General features: G+C 30.7%; 1 non-coding gene across 1 annotated transcript; it reads right to left on the minus strand.

The window, feature by feature from the left end:
• Window positions 1-1,615: 1,615 nt before the first annotated feature.
• TRNAR-CCU (transfer RNA arginine (anticodon CCU)) lies at window positions 1,616-1,688 on the minus strand. The gene has a single exon. It is a non-coding gene; the product is annotated as a tRNA-Arg (tRNA).
• Window positions 1,689-7,331: the final 5,643 nt, after the last annotated feature.

The following is a 7,331-nucleotide window of genomic DNA, read 5'->3' on the forward strand; positions in this document are numbered from 1 at the left end:
ATTAATTAAGGATTGTTTCATTTCGCGCGGACGGAGTCGCGGGAGACTACTAGTACGCTTTGTATTCTTTAGCATAAAATATCTTTTATTAATAAACTAGTTAAAAATATAATACAGAATTAAATTTAATTCAGAACATACGATAAGAATGAAATGATCGTACATAAAAAACAAATAAGGTTAAAGTTTTTCTATATCAGCAATTCTTTAAGAACACTCGTTTTACTCGAAGCTAAATAAACTAAAAATAGAAAAACAAACGTGAAAGGACACGTTGACAAATGGCTGGAAAACTAACGGTTGGCATTTCCCTTTGTAGCGGGATCCGATGGACATCCGTTCCCTAATTACATATATTGATCCTAGCTGAACAATGTTATGTTCAAAATTGACTATTTTTATGGCTATTTAACCTTTCTTCTGTTTCGTTAGATATTAGAAATCAATTGATATTTAAAGCAAGTAATTCATTTGGGAAATTAGTGTATTTATTTTACTTTTAAAATCTCCAATAAGAGGCTTTCTTAGTGGCCATTTAGAGACTCTAAGACGAGTGGATGAGAAAGAGAATAAAAGTACAAGAAGACGCATATGTGTTTGGCCAGTACACTACAGACTGTAAAACCTCCTTAGTGGTTACGTAAAGTAATCGTTTATTTTTAAAAAGAGAATTGTTATTTTTTCGTTCTAAGATATTTATAGGCATTTGATTAATTATGGTGCATCCTTCTGCTAAAAAATACACTACTTTTAGTTAAAAAAAGGGTAAAACAAACTTTAGTTTGTCTAATGATGTTAATAGTTAACGAAGAGAAACTAAGTTATAAATGTTAGGTACGGCGCGCTCGGGACATGTTTTATGATTGACACTAATTGCATTTCTTCCTTAGTTAGGTCACAGTTTATAACTTTAATATATATATATTTATAAACATTAGGATTTTATGAAACTAACCTATATAATGTTGTGACTTTTTAAAAAAAACTTTTTATAAATTGTCAACAATTTTTTAGTATTTGTGGCCAATATTAAAAACAATTAAAAAAAAAGTTAACTATTCTGTTCTGAGTTACCTTTGACATTTTAAATAATCTGTATTTTATGAAGGACTGGTATCATCTAAGCTAAATTGACAATTGGAAAGAATAACAATTATATAGAGAGTTAGTGGACTTATAGTGGAATTAAAAAAAATAATTAAAAACATAGAAAAATCGATTATTACTTTAGCAGATTCTATTTTCTATGTTCATTAATCACATTGATTTACTACTAGTTTCCTATCTATTGAAACCATTGGACAGTGAATTGGTCAACCCATGTCTGAGTTCAATCGTATGGTACACTTACATTTTGGTGAAAGCCTTTTACCTTATGACAATTGGAATAGAGCAAGATTTACTCGGAGGTTCATCCCTAATATATTCGATTGATTTCGATTATAGACAACCTTAAAAATTTATGGAAGATTACAATGTTGGTAAATAATATTTTTGTAGTATACTTATATACTATACAAGTATATAATGCAATAAACATATCAAAAATACATATAAAAACAAATAACTAAGTTCACAGTTAAAAATCTTTACGGGCACTAAAAAGAATAAAAGATACCCCTGGTGGGACTCGAACCCACAATCCCCGGCTTAGGAGGCCGATGCCTTATCCATTAGGCCACAGGGGCTTGCACATCTATATCAAATTATAAGGATTACTTATACCAATGACGTTAATACATTTATATCATAAATCACTCACCTCTGATTACTCTGCATATGTCTTAAAATAGACAGTAAAACTAATGATAAGGTTAATCTTCACAATAACACAATAAATGTTCGAATATATTCTGCATAACTATAGTCTGGGAACTTGCAGTCAACGAAATTTACTAATTTGTTTTCCAAATTTTGTTTTAAAACGAATGTATACACTTAACAACACTTTCTCTTCGAAAATTAAAACAACTCGTAAGTTTTTATAACAAATGTCAAAATTAACTTTTTAATTCAACACATATGTTTTTTTTTCTTTACGGCCAGTTCGTTTTCTGTCAGCGGGCGACGTATTAATTACAAACTTTTTACAGAATTAAGTTTGACAGATACCTACAGTCATTTTGTTTTGGAATTTCGAGTTTTAAAAAGATGAAAATAGTAAAAATACATACCGGATATGTATTTTTTATAATTAGTAGCTATTTTCGTATAAAAATAATAAAGATTCACCCATGATTATAAATCTTCCTTTTTTTACGTTTATCCAATTTAATGAGAAAAATGTCCATTTCACTTACAAATATATTTTCAATTATTAAAATTTAAAATTAACAGTTTTTAAGGTTATCCGGGATAGAAAATAATAATCATCTTCATATATTAAAGTAGGTTAGTACATAGTGGCAATACATCATACGTCAAATCTCATACATGCGACACAACAAGAGCTCTTAATATTTTACAAATAGGATTGATATAACGTAACAAAAAAAAGTTGAATATATCACGCTTCCCGTACACTTGATATATTGTCAGTGGGGTGCAAATTCAATTTAGTAGTTTGTATGCGTTCATACACTCGCAAGCTCACTCTATCAACATTGTTAACAGAAAAGGTTTCCAAATGATGCTGTTGTAAAATCTATTTCAATTGTAAAAAGCATAGAAATGAAAGACGGAAATCTTATCTTACTAATATTATAAATGCGAATGTTTAAATAGATGGATCGATGGATGTATGTTTGTTTGATGGTATCTCAAGAACGGCTGAACGGATCGGATAGTCTGGAAGAACACATATGAGTCTAATTATGTTTTTTTTAACTTCTGTGCGGATGGAGTTGCGGGCGACAGCTAGCAAGTAAATATTATTTAAATCGATTAATTCTGTCTATTGCATAACAACTAGTAAATTCTTTGAAAAAAGGTAAAAGTGCAGTTATGGTTAATGCCACACTGGCGTTGCATTATCTGTGCGGAATAACTGAGACACATTGCAGTACCTTAAATAATTAGATAATCTGTTGAATTATGGATGTTGGAATTATGTTCTAAATTTGAATTTATTTAACTAATAATGGAACGTCATTAGTATAGATATCTATACTAATGACGTTCCATATTTGAAATTAATTTGTAGACAATACACAGTATGAGTTTGACATTACAATAATTTAATTTGATTTTTTCTGTTTTAAAATTTTAAAAATAATATTGTCGTGAACATTGAATAACAAATTGCATACAATAATTCCGAGTTGTCGCCGAACGAATTGATGTTAGTATGAAAAATCTTCCAATGTACGGGAAGTATGTAGAAATTGAAATGTCACTGTAAGATGCGAGATGGCGCTGGCGTCGGGATTCAGATTCCTTTTACAAACTATGCAAGTCAAATAATTATTTACATGTACACATGAATTTCTTAAATAATTAAATAATATTAATAAAAGCAAATGTTATCAGAAATACTAGAATATACCAAAACTGATTTTGATTTTGAGAACCAGTATTTACAGATTTTTAATTTAAAAAAGAAACGAAATGACGACTTGTCAAATTGACAGATACAGGCACAAAATAAATTGCGAAAAGCCGCAATTAATTGCAACAATTCGAACAAAAATTTTAAATATTAATATTTTTAATATGAAAACCAAAGAAAAATGATATGTAAAATGTTGCCATACCATATGGAAGAGAAACTATGTTCTTTGACACGATATTTGATATGCAATAGTTTCCGACGAAAACGGTATCAATAGAAGATTGTAGCGATTCCGATTATATTTTTCAATAAAATGCAGAATCAATATTTTGAACATTTGAAATAGATATTTCAAATATTTGACATTTTCAAATTGGCATAGACATTTTACGTTTTAAATATTACTAATATTATAAATGCAAATGTTTGGATGAATGGATGGGTCTTTGGTAAAATGTATCTCAAGAAAGATTGCGTATATCTCGCTGTAATTTCTCATAAATGTAGAACAAATTGTGGAAGAACAGTACTAAGTTTATTTTTAATTGGGCGCGGAAGGAACCGCGGGCTAAAGTTAGTTTATTCATACATTTGTTAGTCTTGTTTAATCTTTACTTACTTTTAAGGCGTTTACCATACATCATAATAAAACATAAATTTTTATAACATCAATAATTTATAAACCGACAAACCCGCGACATCTGGTGCGCGCCTAACATAAAATTTTCCTATAAAATATGAGAAAATATTTCCTCTTCAACTAGATTTATTTGAATTGCGAACATCTGCAAGGGTGACAGCTCCGAAGGTATTATATGAGTTGCATGATAGATACAAAAGTTATACATACATTCGACCTCTTTGGTACTATTAAGTACAAAAGAGGTTAAATGAACACCATATTCTTCTAAAAAAAAGTCGCACTGGCCACATACACGCAATGCCTTTTAATCCAAAAAAAAACAAAAGACAACATAAACGTAGGTGTAATAAAAGTTTGACAGGGAAATTATGTGAAAGTGTTTTTTTTTGCAAAAATTAAAAGATGTTACAGTTTTAAATGTTTGGTTTCAGAAATATTAATTAGCAACATTATAAGTTTGCTAACAATTTAAATTCTTAATAAGATTCTTCATTTATCTGTGACATAGAAACGAATATAACCTGTGTAGTATATAGCAACACTCTATACATATTGTGAGCACTTTTACGTAGATCGGAATAAAAATAATTGGAAAAGACGGTACTTCACAAACAAGAAATCGAGACAACGTAATACCTCAGTCACCTCTCCGCCCACGTAACTATTTGCGTTGGAGTTCAAACGTCGTGAGTTGAGTTAGTTAATTATAATGAATCTGTAAAATTTTATTAATTTAATGTAAAACATTTGTGTAAATATAAAAAGTGAAGTGAGAGTGTAATCTGTGAACATATATCTACAAGACTTACAAAATAGTTTGGCTGCCATTGTGTTCGTAAGGAGAAGAGAGAAAAAAGAAATTCACGAAAAGGTAAGTTAGTAATATAGATAATTAAAATTGGTTTAGGCAATTGATGTAAATATTATTAGAGGGTGACTTCGTTTTACTGCCGTTAATTTCTTTATTTTTACTTATTTTGTACTACATTTTAGGATCGTTCGTCTTCCCGTTATTCAAATAGCGTATATGGTTTTCTGTTTACGGTTTTTGAGTTCTAAGATTTAACAATTCGATTGTCTCTCCTGCTGAAACTCACAGAATATGTTACATTAAATAATTCCATGGGTTTTAAAGTTTATTCAAATACCCCGTATATTCTAACCGTGACTTCCTAATGTTAAAATATAATCTTGTCTCTGTTTTTCTTTAAGAGTAGGCAATATGTTTATATACAAGTATCTGTCCAGTGTAAACACACTGTAAGATAAAGTATACAATTAAAGCATGATGCTTTAATCAACTGCATGTAAAGAGACTGGGGGCTATTCAAAGCGCGTCTAGTTAAGCGCCTTTGGCTCCCAGCCACCCCGCAGTCCGATCAACTTGGAGATACCACATCAATGAAAACAACCAGTAATCCGTGTTTATTTAAGTCTATAGAAAAGTACGACAGACTGAACATAAGTTTACATAGATTATGAATATTTTACACTAATGATTTCAAGCTAGAAAATTTTGTATGCTACCGCCAGTTTAGTAATACTTAGGCAAATTGTAGATTCTTTGTAGATATCATTAAGAAAGTGGCGACATGGAATTTTTGTCTGTGGTAAAATCAAGCAGTACAAAAAATCAAGGGTAGACATAGATGATTAATTGTGTCAAAGGCGAACACTTTGGGCCGCTGCCACAGCGGAGTAAGTGAACATAGTCCGATGGTCAGTAGGGCCTTTTCTTTAATCGTAAACCAATATGTCACATCTCCTTCTTGCTGTAGTCATTGTAGTCGATGTACATCGATCTATCGTTGATTTATTTTTATTTTTCATGCGTTTAATTCAGCGATTTTTTGGTATTAATCTCACCATAAATATTTCTCCATATTAACATTTACATCTTTGAATCATCGTCTTTTGGAACAAAATATCTACTAAAGTAATTTTGATTTAGACAGACATATATCAGACTTGATATTATTTTTCTAGAAAACACGATTCTAGAAAGTGTATTTCATTTCTGATACGGCTTGCGATAACAGCAGGGGACGTCCCTTTTCTAGTTATTCCGATGCAACATTATTCAAATTCAGAATAAGGCACCAACTGTTGTGCATCGAAAAATATCTAGCTTGAAAATACTGGTTGCTTTATTTGTTGATTTAAAAAAACATCATTTGAAAATATAAAACTTTGAGAGAAGAAAGAAATAAAATTATTATTTTTAAACTATAATAAGTTATATACGAGTGTTTCAACAGTGGAAATGTACTGTAACAAAGTCAAATTAATGTAGAAAACAAGTCAATTATCAAATTATTCGACCTATTCGGTGCAGTCACAAAATAAAGGCAAGCATGAGTGTTTTAGCCGTTTTTATATAAGTCAAATATGATCACCAATACCTCAAGTGAATTTTCATAGGCCTAATGATAGAGATATTCATTTTTTGTTTTATGATATGGTGGCAAACGAGTAAGCCGCCAGCGAAATACGCCGATATAGTGAAGCGACTGCTGCGTATAGACGCATTGAAAAAGGATATATTCCTTTGCGTCTAATAAATATCTTAATGTATATATTAGATAGTTTTATAAAATAAACTAAAATTGCATACAAATATTAAGCATACCTCTATACTTCGTATGAAACAGGAAGCTGGAATATTTTTCATGAAAAGTCCGGGAAAATATTTGCCTCTCGATTCAATTGATTCGATTTGCGAACTTCGCGTACCGTTTCTTCTCTTGATATAAAAATCAAATGCCTCTTCAATCGAAGACGAGTCGACGCTAGCTGGGCACAAGGATTTGCCTTTCTCATAGATAACTAGATAACTTCTGCATGGGTTTCAATTTGATCTGAATTGATTACGTGTTTACATTTTTATATGTTATTTCCATAACCATATCTCTCTCTCTCTGTCTCTGTTTCGGCTATGGGAATAAAAGGGATGACAATATGTCACACAGTTATACAAATGTTACGGTTATGCAAACTCACGTTTACATTTACTATATATGTACTATCGGGGAATCTGTCGGTGTACGACTTTAAACTGACAGATTTTTTTATTTTTACGTAAGGTTTTAGACGACGTCGCGGAAAGAATAACCAATAGGACTTTAATTTTTAAATATGTCTCTAAAAATGGATTAGCCCGTGGTATTGCTTTTTACTATTATGCCATCGTTTGTGCAA

This window comes from Papilio xuthus, unplaced genomic scaffold, assembly GCF_000836235.2.
Source record: "Papilio xuthus unplaced genomic scaffold, Pxut_1.1 DF827570.1, whole genome shotgun sequence".
Taxonomy (NCBI): Eukaryota; Metazoa; Arthropoda; class Insecta; order Lepidoptera; family Papilionidae; genus Papilio; species Papilio xuthus.